The 23,437-nt window shown below is 40.4% G+C and overlaps 1 protein-coding gene across 4 annotated transcripts in view; it reads left to right on the top strand.

Annotated features, from left to right (window-relative positions):
- The window catches only part of Neurod4 (neuronal differentiation 4), a 279,827-nt gene that overhangs the window by 167,174 nt on the left and 89,216 nt on the right, over window positions 1–23,437 (top strand). For 2 of the 4 annotated variants that reach the window (XM_063254893.1, XM_063254891.1), the window contains exon 1: window positions 18,772–18,925. The exons of the other annotated variants lie outside the window; for them this stretch is intronic. The gene's annotated coding sequence lies outside the window, so the exon portion shown is untranslated. Of the gene's footprint in view, window positions 1–18,771; window positions 18,926–23,437 lie in introns of those variants that run through there. 4 annotated transcript variants of the gene reach the window in all.

The following is a 23,437-nucleotide window of genomic DNA, read 5'->3' on the forward strand; positions in this document are numbered from 1 at the left end:
TCCAGCTTCTATGCTGAGATTTTATCTTTTCTGGTTATAGCACCGGGATTGCATTTCCAATTGATTTCTCTCAGCTTAGTTCATTCCTGTGTCGGCAGGGTATATCTCCCCTTGCTTAGGACTCCTCCCACCACACCATTCCTGGATTCTATGCTGGCTGTCTCAGAGAGCATCTTTAGCTGCTGTTATCTGTCCACCATGTTCTCCCGGAAGCTGAGACCCTCTTCTTAAAGAAGGTAGATTTGTTTTGGTTGAGTTTCAGTGGATTTGCCCATGGTGAGCTTATTCCAAAGCAAAAACTGCATGATGGAACAAAACTGGTCACTCTACTGTGCCCAGGATGAAGAGAGAGGAGGGAAGAGGTAGGGACTATATCTCATCCTTCCACGTCACATCCCAGTGTGACTTACAAGGCATCACCTCCTACCAGCACATAAAATGCCTCTATGGTGCAGAAGTTATCATTAAAAACAAAACAAGGTAGAGATAAGGGGCAAGCAGGTGTTACAGAAATAATCTAGTGATAGCAGAGTGAGTGTTGTAGAAAGTTCTAGGGTTGGAGCAGAGGGCTCCAAGATCTAGGAATACTGTGGCACTATGTGCAGACAACATCAGTAAGTATATGATAACAAAATTGGTACACTGGTTGGTTTAGTATAGTTTTGGGTTATCATATACTTACAATCCAAATTCTCACCCTTAAATCATGCCACCTACCAATTCGCCCTACTGATGAACACGTGATGCTTTGGAGAATGTCTAGTTTTAAGCCATATATCTACCTTAGAAATCACATGTGTGCTTGTACACAAATAGAAGTACAAACATATAAACTTACAACTGTTTCTATATGTCTGTATACATCCCCATATATGTAGAAATTTATCTTTTATATGTCTTAAAATTTTCTCTGAGGGCCACTTCCACACTCTTTTTATGTCAGATACTCCTGTTATGTGTCCTCCCATGACCACTGTGGCAGTCAGTGAGTTAGCTGACTACCATCTCCTCAGCTCACCACTGAGATCGTAGACATCTGGTATGGAAGTCAGGATTGTCAATTCATGGTTTCCTAGGGAAAGTCTCCAACCTTAATGTTCTTTGATTTTTTTCCTTATGCAAATTTTGAAAGCAGTGTTATGCCCCGACCAAACATGGAATCAGAGGGATCTTTTCTTGCATTTTTCTACAACTCACAATGTGGACCATCTGTCTTGGCCAGTGTCTAACTAGATCTTACTTTTGCCCGTGGAAAGTTGTTCTATGATCTGAATTTTGCCCCCCAACCTGGATCAGTGTTCCATAGATTCCTTTTACTAATGCTTTGCTACAATGAGTTCAGTGTTTCATACGCCACATTTCAGTGCTATATAGCCCTCACTCTGGTTTGGTGTTGGCTCTATCCTTTCTTCTTGGACTCTCACCTGAGAATGCCTCATGAGAATTTCCCCTATTCCCCTCAACTTAAGTGTGTGTGTTCTTCAAATATTAACAATTCTAATGACTTTAAAAATATACATCTCGAGTCCAGGACCCTTGGCACAGTGTAGAGTGTAGCCAAGGTGAAGAGCTGCAGTAATTCACAGTGAGTGCTGGAGATTGGATCCCGTGGTGAGTGTGGCCAGCTGGAGGAAATATTGGAGTTGGGCATGATGGGCCTGAACTTGGAACTACAGTGGCACCAGTCAGCCACCCCTGGCCCAGAGAGGACTGGTGGGATCTGCTTGGGTTGGGTCACACCCCTGGTCGGGACCCAATAGCCAACCTTGAAACTGTGCTGAACCTGTGACATCCACACAGTACAGACTAACATTCTGAAGGCACTCACTAGTTGACTGGCTCAAAGAAGAGGGGCTAGCCCCCATTATCCCTGCATGCACCTCAGATAGCAGTAAACTGGAGAAGGCAGCAAGCCCCCAGCCAGCATGCTTTAGAAAAACCATAAGCAATATGGAGAGGGCCTGAGACCTCCACCATCCACCTGTCTGAAAGAAACCAGAAACATGACAAGAGAAAGAAATAAGAAAAAGCCTCTGGCCACTGACCCTGGGAAAATAAGCCCAGGAGACATAAATACAAAAGAGATCCAGGGCAGCAATCATGCAATATCAGTCACAGCATCACTGGACATAAGGAAATACCATTGTGACCTCACAAACTTAAAACTGAAATTCTAATCCAAGTGAGGCAAAGTATAGAAAGATTAATAAAAGTAATTCTAAGCTCCTCTCAAGAAGACACAGATGGAAGAATGGAGGAACCCAGACAAAGAAGAGAAACCTTGGTGAAGAATATACAAATACAATATAAACAAAATCTAGAATACATGAAACAGATCCAAAGAGATTACCAGGAAATTAAAAACTCCACTGAAAGCTGGCAAAATGCCTCAAAAGAAACTAAAGTTAGCCTTTCAAAATTTGAAGATAGATTTGCAATGTGTGATCATGAAAGAAAAGACCTCTTAAAAATAACAAGGAACCAGGAAGTAACAATGCAAAGGCTGGAAGATGACAAGAGGATCTATAACTTAAGAATAAAAAATGTGAGCGAAGAAGCAGGAGTAAACACAAATGAAATACAAAGGCTATTCACAGAAATAATTAAGGAAAACTTCCCAAGCATAGGAAAAAGAAATGATATCCAGCCAACTACAACCAAAACAGATAGACACTAAGACATATAATAATCAAGATCCCAGAAGTTCACCACAAGAACAGAATATTAAAAGTGGTCGGAGACAAGAAACATTACCTATAAAGGAAAATCCATCAAAATAATGACAGACTTCTCAACAAACTATCAATTTAAGAAAAGCTTGAAGCCAAGTAGTCTAAGCCCTGATAGAAAATAACCTCCAACCCAGATGATGTACCCTGAAAAACTCTCTCTGAAAATTAATGGAGAAACAAGTTGTTTCCATGACAAAGAGGAACTGCGGGAGTTCATGACCACCAATCCAACCCTACAAAAAATACTGAAGGGCATTCTAGAGAGGGATAGAAAAAAATACCAGGATTCCAGGAACAGTGGCAGAGATCCTTCAATGAATGGGGCAGACAGTGGATTGAAGGAGAAAAGTGGACAAATAATAGCAGAAAAATAGAATAACAGAGGTGAGGCAGAGAAAGTTGGCTATAACCTCTAATATAGATGGCCTTGATACACTAACAAAAAGAACTACAGCCATAGTAGATCAGGATCCAGGATCCATCGAGATGCTCTGAATAGGAAATATACTCAGCCTGAAAGAGGGTTAATTAACTGAAAGTCAGAGATGAAAAAAAATGTTCTTTGTTACAGGGAACCAGAGAGAAATAGGGGCAACTTGTCCAGCAGCTGCAGGTAGACTGGAAAGTCATGATACTTTTGTGCAATGCAGAACTACTCAGCTATAAGGAAGGAAAACCTTGAGGCTTTAGTAAGTAAAGCAATGCAGCTCAAGGTCAAGCTCAGGGGTAAAAAGATTCAGCATTAATATAGATAATGAGTTGCCCTAATCTAAAAACTAAAGGATTTAGTGGGACCCAAAATATATAAAGCACCCTGAGAAAGGGAAAGGGGAAGAAATATCTAAAAAAGGAAGGCAGAGGACATTGTTAATAGTGTATCAGGATTTAAAATCCACATTATTCTTATCAATCTGTTTGATTTTATTCTGTTCCAGTCTGTCTACTCATATTAGATTTGAGGGCAGAGACAACTATCCCCAAAATAGCAAAATATACTACAGTAACTATCCTTAATTTCCTATTAACTTTAACTGAAGCCCTGTATTGCTTACATTGTCTTACTATGACTGATCTTACTTGAATCTGGTTTGTTAGACTGATGTTTTGTCTTGATTGATTTTACTTGAATTTGGTATGCTTGAGAGTATCAAGTCTAAGAGTAGAGGCAACTACTCTGAAGATGACAAGCTGCAGTAAGATACCCATTCTGGTTGATTATTTTTAAAAATTTTATTTAAAGAAAGACTACAAAAAACAGAAAATGGATAGAAATAATGCATACTTTCAAAGAAAAACAGTAAGAAATCACTAGTTGATGATTACATATTGTCCTCTTACAAATAATTGTTCAAGATACAAAAGTGAAACATATAAAGTAGGGATTCAAACAGGGAGAATGCAAACATTTCTGTTCAACTATCCATCAAAAACTTAGTAATATGGTTATCAATACTACACACTTAAACATGCAGTTATCCATCTTTGTTCATTTCATCATGCATTAAAAGATCAGTTCTTATAAACTGTTTGTAGGTTCTACACATGTATGAGTCTTAACATGTATTTCTGCCCTTTCTATATTAGAGGGAGAAACAAAACAAAGCGAGACAAAACAAAACATATTCCTATAAGCACATGAAACAAATAATACATATAAAACCACTGTACGAGTTCTACCCTTGTTATTGTGTTGTCTTTGTTATTTTCAATAGAATTGGCTATATCATCAGACATACTATATTTGAATAAAAGTACATAACAATATTAATAAAAACACAACATTGTAGATAATGTAAAACATAAAAAAAGGTAGTAATCAAAGCAGAATGGGTGTCATAGTGAATCTTGTCATCTTCAGTGTAGTTGCCTATACTCTCAGACTCGATACTATCAAACATAACAGTTTTGAATAAAATCTGTCAATACCAAACAACAATAAAAAAAAACAGATTTAATTAAGATCAGTCATGATACAGCAGTATAAGTTATACAGGGCTCCAGATTAAGTTAATAGGAAATTAAGGATGATTACTGTACTATATCATGATATTTTTGGGATAGCTGCCTGTGTCCTCAGATCTAGTGCAAGTAGACAAACTGGGACAGAATATAATCTATCTAAGCAAAGCAGTGTAAGTAATGTGGGTTTTAAATCCCGGTACGCTATTAACAATATCCTCTGCCTTCTTTTTTAAAGACTATTCTTCTCCTTTCACTCCCCCAGAGTATACTGTACATTTGTGGGTCTCACCACCTACCTCAGTTTTTAGGTTGGGCAGGGGAACCTGCTATTTGCTTAAGTGGTTCTGAACCTTCTCCCTCCTGGACTTGATCTCAAGTTGTATTCCTTTGCTTATTAAAGCCCGTCTTTCCAACCTATCTTCAGGTGCTGATCAAGTTGCCCTTATTACTCTCTGGTTCCCTATCACATAGAGCATTGCTTTTCATAGTTGATTTTCAGTCCATAAACCCTTTTTCAGGTTAATTATATTTCCTATAAAAAGCATCTTGGTGGACCCTACTCCCTGATATACTCTGCCTGTGTTTCTCTCTTTTTTTTCTTTTTAGTGTATCAAGGCCATTTATATTAGAGATTATAGCCAACCTTCTCTGCCTCATTTCTGTTGTGCTATTTTTCTTCCATTAGTTGATTGCTTTTCTCCTTCATTCTGCTTTCTGCTCCATTCATTGAGGCTTCTCTGCCACTGTTCCTGAAATCCTGGTACTTTTCTCTCTCTTTAGAATGTCCTTCAGTATTCTCTGTAAGGTTGGATAGGTGGTCACAAATTCCCCCAGTTCCTCTTTGTCTTGGAAGCATCTTGTTTCTCCATTAATTTCTAGAGACAGTTTTTCAGGTACATCAATCTGGGCTGGGGGTTATTTTCTTTTAGGGCTTGGAATACTTTGCTCCAAGCTCTTCTTGATTTGATGGTCTGTGTTGAGAAGTCTGCCATGATATTGATAGATTTTCCTTTATATGTGATCTGTTTATTTTCTCTGACAGCTTTTAATATTTTGTTCTTATATTGTATTTCTGGGATCTTAAGTATTGTATGTCTTTGTGTGGCTCTGTTTTGGTTGTAGTTTGGTTGAAAGCCTCATACATCTGAGTATCATTTCCTTTTCCTATGCTTGGGAATTTTTCCTTAATTATTTCTGTGAATAGCCCTTTTAGTTTCTTTGTTTATAACCCTACTTCTTCAGTCACATTCTTTATTCTTAAGTTATAGATCCTCTTGTTGTCTTCTAGCCTTTGTATTTTTACTGCCTATTTCCTTTGTATTTTTAAGAAATTTTTCCTTTCATGATCCCAAATTGCAAACCTGTCTCCAAGTTTTGATAGTCTATCCTCAGTTCCTTTCCAGCAGTTTTGCCAGCTTTCAATGGAATTTTTTATTTCCTGGTACTCTCTTTGAATCTGCTTCATGTATTCTATGTTTTCTTTACATTCTTCATCGAATGTTTCTCTCCATTTTTTGTGCTCCTCCATTCTTCCATCTGTTTCTTCTTGAGAAGTGCTTAGTATTTCTTTTATTAATGTACTTATATCTTGCTTTACTTGATTAAATATTTCATGTTTGAGCTTGTCTATGAGGTCCCAAAGATATCTCTTTATGTGCACTGATGCTGTATCTGGTATTGCACGTTTGCTGCCTGCAGTGTCTTTTGTATTGACCTCTCCTGGATCAATGTTCTCAGGGCTGGGGACTGAAGACTTTTTCTTGTTTCTTCCTTTTGTCAGGTTTTTGGTTTCTTCCATACAGGTGTATAGAGGAGATCCTAGTCTCTTTCTTTGTTGGTTATGGTTCTTCTAAAGCACACTGGCAAGGTATTTCTGACCACTGCAGTGTTCTATTGAGGTATAAACAGGAGCAGTATATGCTGGCCCCTCGCCTCCAGGTCAGTCAACCTGCTGAGGCCTTCACTGCATTAGTGTGTGCCACATGCAGGGAATTCTTTTGGGACAACTTATTAGGTCTCATCCAGGGGTGTGACCAAGGCCAAGCATACTCCACCAATCTGGTCTGGGAAGGGAACAACTGACTGAAGTCACTGCTGTTCCTTGTTCCTGCCAGTCCTGCCCAATTCCAAAATGTTCTCCCGTTGGTGCCCCTTTTTTGGTGGAAGGGTCGTATTCCCAGCACTCACTACAGGTCAATGTAGGTCCCTTGCTGGCTCCATTCTCGTTGGGCTCGCCAACCTCTGACTCAGTGTGACTGTGGTTCCAAGGAGTTGAATCAGTGGGAATTTAGGCGACTTGATGAGTTGCCACTGAGTGAGTTTGGATACTGCAGCGAGAGCACTGAATCTTAGCTGTTCCAATAGTAGCCCTGTGACTACAGATTTGATGTTTTTTTTTCCTTTAGTTTCTTCCTGGGTCAAGGGGATCTATCTCCCTCTGTCCGAGCCTCCCTATGATGTTTTATTTTGGCATCTGAATTGTCTGTCTCAGGGAGCCTCTGTATTCTGCTCTTATTTATCCGCTATGTGTTCCCCTCCCTTAAATAATGTTGTTAAAAATTTAGTGGAATAGCTGGTGGATGACTACAGCATGTAGATTTTGGCTGATTTCACGTGCCTGTTTCCTATCTTTTTTTTTTCTCTTTAGAAATGGGTGACGTGCTGTTAGGCCTAGCTCAAAGACCATTTTCCAAACACTCTTTTAACTAGGTTTACACTAAATATCTAATCACATCCATGAGACCAGGTTCTAACTATATGTAGGCAGAAATCTCCAGTGGCACTTAGTGGGCTGAGACATGCCCAGTTTTTACCCTGCCATTTTTTTCTTGGGCATGAAAGTGGGAGTCTCAGCAGTCACCTTATTTTGAGAAAAGATATGATTTAAGCATAGGGCAGTAGAAAGAAAGTGGCACCTGGGTTCTTGAGGACAGTGACTGGTCACCTTATCCTTGTGCTTTCATCTTCCAGGATTCTGTGTAAGAATATATGTTCACTATCTACTCTTAGCATTTCTGCTCTTCTTGGTGAAATTAAATACTGACTGACACAAAATCCTTGAAATCACTAGAAAAAAAAGTAACAGAAACCTAAAACTTAATGAATTGTTGAAAAGTCAGTTAGGGACAAAACAACAAAAGTATTAAAAAGAAGGGGAAACACCCCCAAAATAATAGATGTCAAAGCCAAAAAGAAAGCATTGTATCTTGGCATACCTGATGTCATCTTGTGCCCTGTATTTGACCCAGAAGAGTGAAAAATTACTCAGGGTACAAGTCTTGTGAGAAAAGCAGAATGATCTGCATCCACAAGGGAAAAATTAACCTGCTAAGCAAGAAGCAGGATACAGGTGTCAACTAAAAATTAATGTAAGACTCTAGCTAAATTCTTTCCAATAGGATGTCTTTTTGTGTTTTTTTGTTTTAAAAGCTCTGTGACTTTCTAGTTCAGTGGCACTCATTTAGACTCTGAAACTGGGGTCCATGGGTGGTTGCTGAGCTCAGCTAATTAAATTCCAAATTTATCAGTTTGGCTTTTTGGATTCCTATATTGTTCATGAATCCACTTCAGAAAGATCCTTGTTAAACTCCTTCCAGACCCACCATGGCCTCCATCAACTCACACAAAGGGTGAATTGGCTTGTTTCTCTTCCTGAGCCCTTCATAGTTTGTGTGGTTCTTGGCCAGGTTGAATTGGTTTCTTGTTAAACTCCTCCCAGACCCCACATAGCCTCTACTGACTAATGGGAATTGTTTCATTTGTCTTCCTGACCCCTGCATGATTTGTGCAGCTCACAGGAAGGGCAAAGTGGCTTCTTGATAAAGTCCTCCCAGACTGAGAATGACTTCTGCTGACTCATGGGAAGGACAAATAATGTTTTTTTTTTTTTAATAAGAGATGCCCCAAAGATAAATGGGCACAGCAATGTTGAAAATAAATGGACAAATTAATATATATGAAGTAAACTAAAACAGAACAAGGTCAGATAGGACAGAACAGTATCAGTTACAGTGGAATCAAGGGTCTTTAAGTGGAACAGAGAATATTATTTTATATAGAAAACGGGGTACAACTCAGCAAGAATCTGAAGTCACAAACTTTTATATATCAAAACTCTTGCACAGAGACAAAGATGACAAGTTCTGTTAAAAATATAAGGAAAAACTAATCATATTATGGGATATTTAAAACATTTTTTTTTCAAAAGTACAAAACAAAACAAACAGAAACAAGAAGAATTTGAGTGTTCTGGCTCTGAATTCAATGAACAAGAATGAATATTATTTTCAATTCCTAGGAGGCAATAGAACTGGAACATTGAGCCATTGAACTAGGCACCAAAGAAAATCCGAAAAAAATCTCTAAGATTGAAAATGTTTAGATCACATTTTGCAATCCAATGTAATGCAAGCAGAATTTAAAAAGTTGTAATTTAAAGAGACTTTTGAACTATTTGTAGCTATTTTAAAAAGGTTTTATGAGTACATCATCGTGAAAGGGAAAACTGGCATTTAATACTGGTTTTTTGGGAGTTGACAACATGAGCACTTCATACCTTAACCTGGGGTTGCAGAGAATTCTTAATCTTGAGTGATTTTTGTTGCAAAATGAGATGTATCAAAAATAAATGAATATTACTAGTGATAGAACTGTGGGGGACCGGCGGCGGCTGAAAAGATAAGTATGAAATATAAATGACTTTTATTTTGAGAATGTGGGGAGAGACACCCCCGATCCCCTGGGGTGCGGCATCTCCCTCTGGGGTCAGCGAGCTCTCTGTGGAACACGTGGAGTGGGGGCATACATGTAGCTTAGGTTAGGGGTGGTGCCTGAGGGGCATTAGGGATGCACAAGTAGCCCATTGGTATTCTTTTGACACCACAGGTAGATTCCTAGAGGTTGGGGAGATAGGAGCTCCTTGGTTCCGGCTGAGGCTTTTCCAGCTACAGAGTCTGGCCTGGGCCAAAACTCTTTCATATCCCATCTTATGATTATTATTATGAAAAGGGGCAAAGATTTCTCTCTTTAACTGCTTCCTACTGGCAGAGGGCACTGTACTGGGATTTAGGGGAGTCAACGGGATGACAGTTGATGCCCATGTAGAAGCTGGTGCCAGGTGTTTTAGCCAGGACAAATTTACTGATGAATGCACATATGTTAGACTGGAAAAACAAAGAGACAAGATGTTACGAGGAGGTATGGCACTGTCATATTTAAGGTTCCGTGTGAGGTAGAAGGAAAGGTGCCTTTGATTTAGACATGTCATAATATCAGGACCATATTGAGGTAGAAACATTGTCATGGTGAGGTAGAATTCTGAAAATAAGTGTGGGGTTAGGAGGAGTGAAGTTATGAGAGGTGATTACTCCCCCATCTGAAAGCATAAAAGTTAAGAGGGTAGGTGGGTAAAACTTGTCTTTGATCCAGGAGTTGAACTGGAAAAAATAGGGGGAGCAGGGAAGGCGGTGGCTGTACCAGTATAGGGAAGGTAAGGGCTTAGGCTTTCAGGGATGTCACGTTTAACCAGACAGATGAGGGTAGAAAGGCTAAGACAGTTGTCACATAGAACATTATGAAGATGATCTTACACATGATGTGGGAGTCTTTAGGAAAGACTGTCAAGAGTCCTGCTGTAAAAAGAATAAGAAATTAGAAACCAAATTGGATAACAAAACATGACAACCTGAGAGTCATGGCTATGAGCCTTGGTAAGGCAGAGATGAGTAGGCAACAGGATAGTTAGATCTAGGGCCTGTGTGATGCGAAACCAGAATGGCAGTCTAGCAACTTTGATCACTGTTGAGGTTGCCAAGAATATCAGGTATGGGTCGCTGTAACCTGGTTGTAGTCCTTGGAATGATTTGCTGTAACAGAACTTTAGCAAGTATATCAGCAGTTTCCCTGGTTGTGGGAAAGGCTTCCATGTATCCTGAAAAAGTATAAACAAAGTGAGAAGACAAAATGTATCTGTCAGTCTTGACCAGGGTTGCCTGAGAAATTGGTGAATAAGAAAGGAAGGAGGTGGTCTCATATCACTGAGGAGAGGTTTACTAGTGATAACAGGTGGAAGCTGTTGAGGCCTCAGTGTGTCTAAGTCAGCCTGTATAAACACAAGGGAATAAAAGGCATTTTAAGATTTAGGACTGAAGAGTAAGTGGTGGAGGAAAGACTTGGCACCACTGGGTGGACTTGGAAGAAGCAGTCTGGAATCTGCATGAAACAGGCCTTGTTTGTAAATGGCATAGGTGGACCTTTAATACCTCCCAGAGGCTGAGCATTTAATATTGCGGCCTGAAAACTCAGGAAGAACTCTGTACATACCGCCTCTATGTCCACAAATAAAGAGAATATCTTACCTCAGACTTTAGTGGGACTTGGACTCTGAGAAGGACACCCACAAAGGGGGCTGTTGCTGGCCCTGAGAGCCATCAGTCTTTGGCAGTAAGTTTAAGCAGATCTGTTGGTGATGAATCTGGCAGTGTTGACATTTTCTGTGAGGGCTGGAAGTTAGGATGGCTTACCCACTCTCTGGTGGGTAAGACAGTCCAGTGGCCCTGGGGTAAGGTCTCAAAGAATGCCAGGATGGGGCACTCTCTTGCCCAATGTCTTCTGCTGCTTTTAAGGCATGGTCCATGGTGGGGGGGGGCGACCCAGGTAGCTCCACCTTGTGTCGGTTTATCTGTCTCAGAACTCCAAGTGTCACAAGTGTTATTGTCATCTCTGTTGTTGAAAACATGAAAAACCATTAAGGTCTCTATGAAGTTTGAAGGTCAAGTTTTGCCTTTTTGTTGTGGGATCTGGACTACAGTAGAAGGTATCTGTAGAATTAAGTAAGTATGCAGGAGTTAAATATAATCAACAGGGCATTTATGAGTTTAGCAATGCAGATAGGCTGGGAAAAGGTTTAAGTTTGGCTTCTGCCACAGTGCTGGCCCCAATGCCCTCTTTGAGTGGCCTGTAATGTAAACATGATTTTGGCATTCCAGATCAGAGAGCAGGCTTCATCTGAATGGCACACCGCTTTTTTCCAGGGTGTCGCGTGGCAGGCCATCATTTTACTGAAATTACATACTTAACAAAAAAGGCTTTAGTCTGCCCTCCCCCTTTTGGAGTATAATCTCATTTTAATGGAAACATTTTGCAGTAAAGTTTCACCAATCTTATGAATAAATCTACCAAAACTGATCTAATACTGTCAAATTCTGAATGCATTTACTTCTTTTCAAACTTGTTATTTGCAGTACTATAAACCAAGACAAAATTCACATCCTCTCGAGCTTTCCACAACTTACTATATACCCTCAAAGTTGAGCTTTTCCTATCGTCTTTCACATTCTGGCACAGCCAGACATTTTTACTTGAAGACAAAACCACTTTCTTTGTCCCTTTTTAAAATTTATTACCAGTCAATTACCTCTCGCTTCTCAGACAACATTAAAACTTTCAACAAAACCCTTGAAGTGATTTTCTTTCATTAGTCTAAAATATATTGAATTATTTCATGTGTTTTCACCACCTTCCTTGTTTTGGAAAAGAGCTAGTGGTTCCCAGCAAAAGGAATTTATAATTATTTTTAATTTTAGTTGTTAAACAGGAGATCGGTGACTACAGTACAATACAGGCAATAAGCCCAACACAGAACACCAGTGGTGGTTTATAGCAAAAGGAATTGATAAATGACAATGCCGTATAATATAGGCAGTAAGCTTAACATAGAATATTATTGGTGGTTTAGAGCAAAAGGAATTGACAAATACTTCCCAACCCCAGCTGCAAAACAGGAGATTACTGAAGGCTTTAATTGATAAACAAGACTGGTAAAATTACCAGGTGGCCACTTTTTGCTTATCAGTTAAAGTCTTGTCTATTGTCAGCTTATTTAACCTTGATTAAATTGTTTGAGAATATAAAAAATAGCATCTCTGAGTGGAGCCACCGAGCTGCTGTCTATCTGTGCCTGTGTTTAAAGTGGTGCCTGTGTTTGGGAGAAGCCCGCCTGGGAGACGCACAGTGCCTAAGGCAGGACGGAAGTCAGAGGCTGGGCGGGGTGCCCCCAGGGTGGGGGCGGCGCATGGGCAGGGCATTTGTCAATGGCTGGAACACAAAAAAACGGCAGCAGAAACAATCTGAACTTTATATCTGAAAACATGAACAGCATCAGATCAACAATATGAGTTATCTGTTGCGCCTGTCTGCACTAGCAGACAGAGCGCACCTGCAGAGAGAGCCATACCCGCGCTTGGGGGCAGGGGCTGGGATCTCTCTGGCATGCAGTGCTTAGGTGGAACATGCAGAGTGGGTGGGGTGCTTAGGGCAGGCGGGGCGCCAGGGTGGGGGTGGCAAATGCAGAGTAAAGGTGGGGCAAGCCCTGGGACATAGCGCGCCCAGGGTGGGGCTGGGACCGACCCGGAAATGTGCAAGGTGGCGGCAGCTGCAGGTGCATGGGGCACTCAACATATGGGGGTGGAGCTGGGATGGCACACAGGGTGGGGGGGATGGTGGTGGTGGTGGTGGTGGCAGTGCGCACACTGGGAGGCGGAGTTGGGATGCAGCGTGAAGCTGGGACCTTACACACTGGCAGACCGATGGACTGATGTGGAGCTGTGCCACCACATGGAGCTGGAACTGCTCTTGGGGTGCGCGGATTAGGGTGCAGCATTAAAGTCGAACCGAGTGGACCTGGAGCGCGGCATGAGAGCCAAGATATCACATGGAGTTGGGGCACAGCGTGAAAGCTTAAAGCAACTTAAAGCATAAAGCAGCCCTGTGTGTATCTCTCAACACTGTTTGGGCTAGTTTTTCCCATCTCGGCAGGGAATGGGTTGGCGCGCACGGTGGGGGGGGGAGGGGGAGGAAGCAGCGAGGAAACAAAAGGGATGGGGATGCTGGTGGGAAAGGACACATTCCCAAAACAAAGGCTTAAAGAGAGTTTTGTAAACTTGTCATCAGTGTGATAAACCATAGACAGGTATGGTTTTTTGAGGGGGGACAGGAAGTGGTCCCCAAGATAAAATCTGGTGTGGGGTCTAGCCCACAGAGTTATAGCCAGATGGGGCAATGGACCATGGTCTGCTAAGTATAAGTCGTCACTTTTTACTTATAGACCGATCGGTATATTATATGGTTCCAAAACTTCGTAATAATTGGCCATCACCAATATATACGAGTGGATTTCACATGGGTTTAGTAACAACTCTGTCCATGAGAACTTAAAAAGCTCTGAAGGACATGAGAGTCTCTCAGTGTGGACATAGCCTGGCCTAGGAAAACTCTGCTTTGGGCTATCCAAACCCAAAGGATGTAAGAGTCCCCCAGTGTGGACACAGGTTGCCAGAAAGACCCTGCCTTGGGCTATCTAAGGACGTGAGAGCATCACAGGAACCCACGGAAAGGGGGAGAAAACCCACCTGGGGCCTGGCCCAGCGGCAATCTCCAGGGGTTGCTCACCTGTGGTAAATTGGGTCAGTGTTGTTTGCGAACTGGCAGCGACACGTTTACAGCTCCCGAGTGTAGAAGTGAGGAATTAATGCAGGATGCAATCCGGTCCTGGTCCTGAATGGCAGGGGACTCAAACTGGGAAAAAAGCACCAGGAGTCTCTCGCTTGCCATTCCCTGTCAGGGAACCATACGATAGAACTGTGGGGGATCGGCGGTGGTGGTGGCTGAAAAGACAAGAAGTATGAAATATAAATGACCTTTATTTTGAGAATGTGGGGAGAGACACCCCCAATCCCCTGGGATGCGGCATCCCCCTCCCCCCCAGGTCAGCAATCTCTCTGTGGAGTGGGGACATACATGTAGCTTAGGGTACGGGTGGTGCTTGAGGGGCATTAGGGATGCACAAGTAGCCCATTGGTATTCTTTTGGTGCCACAGGTAAATTCCTAGGGGTGGGGAAGATAGAGCCATAGGTAGATTCCTAAGGGTGGGGGAGATAGGAGCTCCTTGGTTCCAGCTGAGGATTTTCCAGCTACAGTGTCTGGCCTGGGCCAAAACTCTTCCAACTAGTACTTGGGAGACTGATGCAGGAAGACCATTAGAATTTCAAGATCAGCCTGGGCTTCAAAGTGAGCTCAAAGTCAGCCTGAACAGCATAGCAAGAACTTGTCTCAAAAAAAAAGGTAAATGAATAAATCATTTAACTACACTATAAAATCAAATACACTAAGAAACAAGAGAGGGCTTTAATCGATGAAAAGGCAGATATCATTTGAATGAAAAACTGCAAACCAAACAGTTTGCAGGGACCACCTGTTCTTGGGAAGTGCAGCTCTGCTGCCTCCTGGAGGTCCAGAGGCAGCCTGCACACCTTAAAGCTGGGAGCTGCGACTCCTTGGCCTACTCTGTTGCTTGCAGACCCAAGTTCTTGTCTCTGAGGTTCTTGTTCTCTGGCTCCCCCACTTCATGTAGGACTCATCTAATCTCCCCATCTCCTTAATGTATGATTTCGAGTAATGGATCCCTATCCCATGGCCTGCTTACATCCAGGATAGCTCTTGTTTACCTTATCCTGCCCATATCTGGCCTCTTATTTTCCAATAAATTTCATCCTAGCTGCTATGAGAAAACACAGGCCCATTCATTATGAAATTCTTCTTCTAATAACTCTCTACTCATGATCTCGTGGGCTGGAGCAGAGGGAGACAACTCTCAGGTCTGTGGGAGGCAGGGAGCAGAAGAGCTCCGCTATGGGTAATGAACAGAAAGCTGGAGGAAGTGGATTCCTTTCCTCCAGGCTGTCTTATAAGATTACTAATGATGACTGGTATGATTCTTGGTCTTCATTTTATAATTTTGGGTCAGAAAGTTGGATAAGGACAGTACATCTGTGTGTATATATGTGTGTATGTGTGTGTGTCTATGTGTGCCCGCACACGTGCACATGTGTGAGTATAGGGTAGAGCAAAATGATAGGGAAGGAAGGAAGGAGGGAGAGAGACAGAGGCAGAGAGTGAGAATGGAATAGTATCAGGGAAGGAGAAGGGGAAAGCCATGAACAGAAATGTACAGCATTTCTTCAGACCAACAATGGCCACTGGTGAAGCTTGTTTGGCAGAAAAATGAACCCTGAAAGATGTCCATGTCTAATCCCCAATACCAGAGAAGATGTTATAATACCTGACAAGGTGGAGTTAAGCTTTCCAGTGGATTGGTAGTAAGATGGGAGCTCGCTAGGATTATCTGAGTAAGCCCAGGGGCCCTTCTAAATGAAAGAAGGAGGCAAGGGTCAGAGGAAGAAGAGGTGGAGGAGACAGAGAAGGAGGCGGAAGAGAGGGAAGAAGAGAAATGGAGGAAGGAGGAGGAGAAGGAAAGGGAGAAGAGGAGTAGGAATGTTGTGACTGATGGCTTTGAAACAGGCAGGAATCCCAGAGCTAAGGAATTTATACAGCCCTGCAAGGTAAAGGCAGGAAGATGGATTCTCCCCAGACCCTCTGACTGATGCCTTGATTTGAGCCCTGTGTCTCATTTCAGAGATGTGATTTCTAGAACTGTAGATTTATGTCACTGTAATTAAGACACTGGTTTTTAGTAATTTGCTACAGGGAAAGCAGACGTTTCCAGGTGTCTCTTTCCCAGGGAGATTCTCTTTCCAGTTGTAAGTACCAGACAGTTCCAGCTTTGAGCTAGTGTAGGGGCACAGTTCTGTGGCATCCCACTGGTGGATGTGGTCTGTGTGATGACAGAGATGTCTGTAATCAATCTGAGGCTTGTCTAGGACGCTGTACTGCCTAGTATCTAATCCCCTTTCCCCAGGTCTGTCTGTGTGGCTTGGTGTCACTGGGTGATCCTTTGGACTTCAACCTTTCATTGATAAACAAGGTGGCTGGATCGGATTTCTGTTGGGCACTGGCAGCAGACCGTGGTTTGTCCATCACCCTGAGTTCTCTCATAGAGAGACGCTCTTCACCTTGGCCAGACACGGTCTTCCACAGTGTGTGCTCTTGGAAGGCCTCCCTCAAACTCTAGGCTCCTCATTTGTTTGAAAAAAACACTGTAAAGAATAAATTTTTAATACAAATAAAATATAGATTATTTTTCTTTCTTTTTTAACCACATTCTCCAGATTCAAAAACATGGCCTGTTGGATATAGACTTGCTTCCTTGTGGAGTGGAAGGGGAAAGAAGTGTGTGATTAAGTAAGTCTCAGGTTTCAGAGTTGAATTTTGCAGTAAATTACTTGTCATAGCCTAAATGGACAGCAGGGGACGCTGTTGGACAAGTGCTCGCAACTTGAACTGCTGTGTGATTTTTTTTTTTTCATAATTCTGTTAGGTGTTTGAAAATCATCAGTTAATCCAGTTCGTGAAATAATTAAGACAAAAAACAATAATGTGTTTAACTTATCACATACTCATTGTCAACTAAGTTGAAATTTAACAGTGTGTGTGATGCTAATAAAGCATCAACTTTGCTTTTTTATTTTTAAATTTTATTTAAAAAAGATTAAGATAAAAGAGGACATAACAACATAGGTCAGAGCAGAACAATTTAAGCAACCACAAGACAATGCGACATAACAGTAGCTACCATAGTGTCTCTTTCCTTGAAATACTTGAGTATACCTTCATATACTATAATATCAAACATAGCAAGACAGTGTAAAACCATTCAAAAGAATGAAAGTATTACAGGGTATTCAGAATCAACTAACAGAAAACTAACCAGCATCAACTTTGAATCTTCTATGTACCAAGAAGTAGCGACTATCATTAATTTAGTGTTTGTCCTAATTTTCATGCTCTTCATCTTTAAACTGCGTAATCATTTATCCATTTTTATCATAAAGTACTTTTTGTAGATCTAAAATTTTATACAGATTTTCTCGTGCCTTTGTTTCCACGTATTGCACTTCCAGGTTTTTTTCTAAACCATTCCACATCTTATGTTTTTGTTTTTTATGCTGAATGTATTCTCTATTCATTTATTTAAAACACTATTCCATTAGAAGGATGACTGCCTGAAATTCCTCAGCTTTCCCTGCAGGCATGATGCAGAGTGCGAGCTGCTGTATGTGTTTTAGGAATTTTCACAAGCTCTCAGCTTGGAGATGAGCAGTTTGTGGGGACAGCCTTTCTGGTGCTAGCACAGTTGCCTGCAAAAGCATGTGAGTTAAAAGGGAGCAAAAGTGATACACAAGTTTTGTAGTACTGTTTGCTCTTGCTGCCAATTAAATTCTTAACATTCAGAGCTTATTGATTTTGCCCTTAGATGAGTCCAATGGCAGAATTGTTAACATTGTTACCAGAATCTTAGACATGTGTTTCTCCAGCCTTTCTAGTGATTTTAAGAACCAACTGGTAGTCCTTACTAGGTTACTCTTCTGTTTATGTTGGCCTTAGACTAGACTAGCTTGCAATAGGTGTTTTGGCTGATACATAATTATTTTCTTCTCTTGGGCATATTTATTTTACTTGATTATAGTAATTTTATGTGGACAAGATAGAATTTATATTTTCAACCAATTCACTACAAATATTATTTCTACATTATTATCTTTTCACTGTTGTTTTCATGTGCAATGTTAATGATTATAAAATATTGTAACATTTTATTAAATCATTTTTTTGTGGAGCATTTAGGTTATTCCCATGATATATTTATTGTGGCCATTATAGAAATAATCATTTTTATACACCCAGCTGCTTTTTTTCTTCCTCTGATTCCATACTTATGATCATTACCAAGTGCGCCTTTTGCACTAACTATTCTATGGTTTTCCAAAATATTTTCCTCAATATGACTTCTGAAACCCTGGAATACGGAATATTCTCCAAGAATTTTAAAACTGTTGCTTTATGTGATGGTTAAACCTAACTGTCAATTTGAGAGATACGTAGAAAATTGATGGAGCATCCTCTGGGTGCATCTGTGTTTCTAGAAAAAAGATGGGCTTGTGGGTTGCGGCAGCATTCGGTCAGCTCGAGCCCCGGGTGAAATGAAGAGGGGGAAGAAGGAACCTGACACTTGTGTGTGCTCAGCCCTTCTTGAGCAGGTGGATTTTCTGCTGCGGTTGTCACTCATGCATGTCAGACTCCGCACTCTTCAGCCTTTGACCGTTGACTTCTATTTACAACTTTCCCAGGGGATTATGGTTTATCTGCCTTGGACTGGGATTCTCTCCATGATCTGACTTGTTCTGAAGCTTCCAGCTGTTTGGACAGAAAGGCTACCTGATTTCCCAACACTCCATTCTGCAAATGGTCAATGTGGGACTGGCCAGGTTCTGAGCATGTAAGCCAATCTAATAACTGCCCTCTTATCATTTATATTCTATTGATTCCATTTCTTTAGAAAACTCTGACTAATCTACTTTACTTGCTTATCAGAAAATGTTTTGAGTTTGATAAGGCTTTATTGCATTCTTTCAGTTGATAATATTTAACCCCAGATTTCCTGTAAGTCATAGACTTATCTGCTAAGATCAGGACTCCATGATGCTAACACTGTAATTCTTGTGCTTTTAAGCACCTTCTAGGCTCTCAACACTACTAAGCTGTGAGGCTACAACTGTGAATAGGACAAAGTGAACAAAGTTTTTGTCTCATGGATTTTGCCTTCCAAATAGGGGAAGACAAGGGAATAAAGAAGACAATTTCAGAGAAGTGTGTCATGAAAATTCCAGTGGGTGTTTGGTCACTTTTTGCCTTTTTCTCTTACTGTTTTTCGCTTCTCTTCCTTCATCTTTGCCTCATAGTATGTCACAGCGAGACCATCACTGGATGTTACATCCTCTCTCTTGGACTTCCCAGTCTTCAAAACTGTGAGCGAATAAATTCCTGCTTCGTTGTAAATTACCCCTTTTGTGACATTTTGTCACAGTGCGTGTGGACTAAGACAATAGTGAACTGATACTCAACAAGAGTTCCAAGACTGCAGAGATAGTCCTTTTGATAAACAGTGCTGGAAAAACTGACTATCCATGTATGTAATGAAAGTGGGCCCATCTCTTACACCACACACAAAAATCAACTAAAAATGAATTAAAGACTTAACATAAAACTCTGACAAAAACTGCTAAAAAATAGATTAAGTTGTCTAGACACAATTTCCATTTTTGTGGTTTTATTTGTAGAGTTTTGTGTTTAAATGTGACAGGATAATCCCACTTAGATTGATGATAATTGTTCTTTTTAAATGTAGCTGTTATACACGATATACCAACCTTTCTGTTCAGAACTTAGAGAGAAGTCCTTCCTCTCACAGAATGAGTCATGTGGCATTAGGTGGATTCATGTCTAAACCACCTCAGGGCCTGACTCACTTTCACATTCTTTCACTTCTTTAATTTGCTTTTCCACTAGGCAAATATTTTTGAAAATGTGCTAAAGAGCACATGTGCTAAAGAGAGCATAACTAAAAAAAGAAACAAAAACATGGTCTCTGCCCTTGAAGAACTAGGAAATGAGTTGATTTTGGATGAACTTTGTCATTTCTGTGTTGAACCATTGCCTGCCTACAGCTGACAGAGTTATGTAATTAAGTCTGTTTGCCTCATTTTTATTCTTGGGATTTTAACTTTGCTTGTATTCCATCTCCTTTGCTTTATCCAAGTGGAGAGCTTGATTTCAGCCTTGGTTTTAAGAAAGAGCAGTGCCTATAGTGTAAGGTTTCATGCTTTTGTTTTCAAGTTTTAGAGAGCTGAGGACAGGAAGTTCAAATACTCCAGCTACGCTCACCTTTTGAAACTCAACAACTTAGCTCTGTAGGTTCTCAGAATATCATTCTTCTGAATGACCTACTGTTTAAAATATATTGTCTTAATAAAATATCGTAACCAAGTAACTGCATCTCTTTTGAATTAGTGAAATTATATCATCATTTATGTTTAGCAAAATTAATATAACTTCTGCCATTTAGACTAGAAATTATGACAGCCTGATGGACAGGCTGTACCTTTTTAATACTGGTTTCTTGAGGAAGATGCTTGCATACACTCCCCAAATTTGGTTACTTATGATTCATTCAAAGAACATTGGTGGAACTTATACTGTATGTTCACATACATTAATGTGAGCAAACTTCCTTATTAATGAAGACTATACCAGTCACTCATGGCTTGTGGTACTTCCTGAAGAGTCTTAATCATATTATTTATAGCCGAGCCAGTCAGAAGACACAGCATACATAAAAATGGGCCGTCTTCTTTACTTATAATGTCCTGGAGCACCTGGAGGGTTTACGAGGACCACTGAGAAGGAATCAAATCCCTCCCTCCTGGTACATCATAGCAACAGTCTGAAATGAGGAAGATTTGATGGTCTATAAATCAGTACTTGGGTGTCTATCTTGGGTTTGACATCTAAAAATAATATCACAAATGAAATCAGCCAAAGAATTCAAATGTTTGTGGGATAATTTCACTGGATTCCATTACTATTAGAGCTACCATACAGTTTATTATTTTCCTTTAACAAAACATTCTCTCCAATACATTTTCTTTTCATTATCTTGTAGGAGCATGGCATAGGAGCAGAGAATTAGTACTTAAATTCTAGATTTATAAGTTTGAAGTGTGGTAAAGGTACGTTCTTGCATGAATTTTGTTCTCATTAATCACTCCACAACATGGTGGGTGCTACTATGGATTTCCTCTCCCATTCTGGCCTGCCTTGTGGGAAGAGTCACTTTCAGAAGCCTACACTGCACTTACAGCTCATTATAATAATGTGGGGTTTTCTTGGGGCTCAACCTGCAGGTTTGTTTTTCTCTCCAGCAAGGCTGATCCTTTCTGGCTCACCTTATGTTTGCGGAGACAGATCCCTCTCCCCGCATTTAGGGTTAGTGTTCCTTTCTGCTTCATTCTTTTCTTTGTGTTGTTTTTAGTTTCTCCAGTTTCTCTGTGATTTCTATTTTTCTTGTCAGCCCTTTCTCAGTTTCGCGGGGCTCTTGTGTGTTTTCTAGTTGCTGAATTGTTGTTCTCCAAGTGTCTGGATTCCAGATTCTGGAAGATGCTGGAATATGCTGCCAGTATTCACTCAACCCTCCACCCATTTTCTTGCAAATAACATCATATTTTTCTTTCTTCTGACTGATTAATATTCCTTTTTGTATATATACAACATTTTCTTTATGTATTAACCTGTTAATAGTCACCTAGGCTCTTTCCATACCTTTGCCATATGAATTGTATTGCAAAAAACATGGTTATGTAAATATGTACATAGTACATTGATTTTAATTCTTTTAGCAATAAACTGAAGAGTGGTACAGCTGGATTAAATGACATCATTATTTTTATTATTTTTTAAAATTTTTGAGAACATCCCCGCTGATTTCCATGGTGAATGTACTTGATGAGTTTACATTTGACCAACAGTGGAGAAGAGCACCTTCCACCAATGCTAGCATTTATTGTTTTTTGTATTTTTGATAGCCATTCTGTTTGGGTGAGGTAGAATCTCAATATAGTATTGATCTGCATTTCCCTAATGACTCAGAATTTTGAACATTTTTTCATATATTTTTAGACTATTCATACTTTTGTTTTTTAGAAGTATCCATGCAACTCAATTTTGACTAGATTTTGTTTTTGGTGTTAAGAGCTTTGGGTTTTTAATATGCTGTAAACACACATGTTTGCATATGTGGGAAGAGTAGCTGGCAGTTAATATTTAGATATAAAATGTCCCCTCAAAATCTCATTTGTTCACAGGTGAGTCTTTTGGAAGGTGACTTGGTCATGGGGGACGAATCCACTGAGGAGCTCAGTGTGCTGTTAGGAGGTGTGTCCTAGTTGGAGGTGGGTCAAAGTGGGCATAACCTGGAAGGGCATGTTACTATTTCTGTTTCTTCTCTTTTCTTTCCTCACTTCCTGGGTGCCACTTCCTTTGTTCAGCAACTTTTCTCCACCATGCCCTCCTACCATGGATTTGGCCATGCAGCCAACCAACCATGGACCGAATTCTCTAAAATTGTGAGCCAAATAAACTTCTCCTCCTTAAACTGTCAATACTGGATATTTTGGCCTAGTGACAGGAAACTGACTATACAATGGCAAATATTTTCTTCTATTCTCTAGGCTGTCTCTTTACTCTGTTGGTTATTTCCTTGGCTATGCATAACTTTTTAAATTTGATGTAGTCCCATTTGTTGATAGCCACTATGGTTTCCCATGCCAGTAGCGACCATTCAAGATATCTTTGCCTGTGCCTATGACTTCAAATATTTCCACTCTGTATTCTTCTAACGATTTCAAAATTTTATGTCTTATACCTACATATTTGACATGCTTTGAGTTTGTTTTAGTACAGGGTGAGAGATGTGGATCCAGTTTTAGTCTTCTACATGTGGATAATCATGTTTCCTAGCACATTTGTTAATGAGGGGTCTTTTCTCCATCATGTTTTTTGGCCCCTGTGTGCATAACCAGACAGCAATAGTTGTATAAGTTTGTCTGTATATGCCCTCTATCCTAGTCCTTTGCTCCTTATTTCTACTTTTTTGCCAATATGATATTGTTTTAGTTATGATGGCTTTGCTATCTGCAGAAAAACCTTGGATGGCGAGTAACTTGTTCTGTGAGTGTACTGAAAGATGAGCAAACATTTCTAATGAATTTTAAAGTGATAAATGAGCAATATCTTGCAATAAAAGTAGTATTAAATACCTCACATCAGATGATCACAACTGAGCTAATGGTTTCCTTCTTTCTCTCTTTCCTGCTCTGGGACTGTGGGTGTGTGTGTGTGTGTGTGTGTGATCATCTGCCAACAGTAATACATTATCAGAGCAGGAGGAGGAGAA

This window comes from Cavia porcellus, unplaced genomic scaffold (assembly GCF_034190915.1).
Source record: "Cavia porcellus strain 051 isolate PalLab524CR breed Dunkin Hartley unplaced genomic scaffold, mCavPor4.1 scaffold_8, whole genome shotgun sequence".
NCBI lineage: Eukaryota > Metazoa > Chordata > Mammalia > Rodentia > Caviidae > Cavia > Cavia porcellus.